A 1,057-nucleotide genomic window follows, 5' to 3' on the forward strand; every position below is an offset into this window, starting at 1 on the left:
AAAAAGGAAAGAAGAAAAAAAGAAGAAAAAGAAGAGAAGAAAAGAGAAAAAAAGGAAGAAGAAAAAAGAATAAAGAAGAAAGAAAAGGAGAAGAAGAAAGAAAAGAGAAGAAAAGTAAGAAAAGAGAAGAAAAAAGAAGAAAAAAGAAAGAAGAAAGAAGAAGAAAGAAAAAAGAAAAAAAGAAGAAAAAGGAAGAAGAGAAAGAAAAGAAAAAGAAGAAAAAAGAAGAAAAGAAGAAGAAAGAGAAGAAAAGAAAGAAAGAAAGAAAAGAGAAAGGAAAAGAAAGAAGAAAGAAAGAAAGAAGAGAGGAAAAGTAAAAGAAGGAAAAGAAAGATAAGAGAAGAAAAGAGAAGAAAGAAAAGAGAAAAAGAATGAAAAGAAAGAAAGGAGAAAGAAAAGAAGAAGAAGAAAAAAGAAAGAAAGAAGAAGGAAAGAAAAAGAAGAAGAAAAAGAAAGAAAGAAAAAGAAAAAAAAGAAAAAGAAGAAAAAAGAAAAAGAGAATAAAATGAAGAAGAGAAGAAGAAGAGAGGGAAGAAGAAAGAAGAAAAAGATAAGAAGAAGAAGAAAGAAAGAAAAGAAGAAGAAAAAAGAAGAAGAAAAGAAAAGAAGAAAAAGAAGAAAGAGAAAAAAAGAAAAGAAGAAAGAAAAGAAGAGAGAGGTATAGAAGGAAAGAGAAAGAAGAAGAAAGAAGAAGTAAAGAAAAGAAAGAAAAAGAAAAGAGATGAAAGAGAAGTAAGAAAAGGAAAAGAAGAAGAGAAAAGAAAGAAGAAAAATGATGAAATGACGAAGAAAATAAGAAAAAGATAAAGAAGAGAAAGAAAAGAAAAGAAGAAAGAAGATAGAAAGTAGAAGAGAAGAGAAATGAAGAAGAAGAAGTAGAAGATAAAAAAAAGAAGATAAAGAGTAGAAGAATAAGGAGAAGAAGTGAAGGAAAAAAGAAGAAGAAAAAAGATGAAAAGAAAAAAGAAGAAAAAGAAGAGGAAAAAAAGAAGAGAGAAGAGGAGGAAAAGAAGAAGTAAAATAGTGAAGTAAAGAGAAAGAAAAGAAAAGAAGAAGA

This window comes from Berghia stephanieae, chromosome 14, assembly GCF_034508935.2.
Source record: "Berghia stephanieae isolate SIO BIC M18660-M18661 chromosome 14, UCSD_Bste_1.3, whole genome shotgun sequence".
Taxonomy (NCBI): domain Eukaryota; kingdom Metazoa; phylum Mollusca; class Gastropoda; order Nudibranchia; family Aeolidiidae; genus Berghia; species Berghia stephanieae.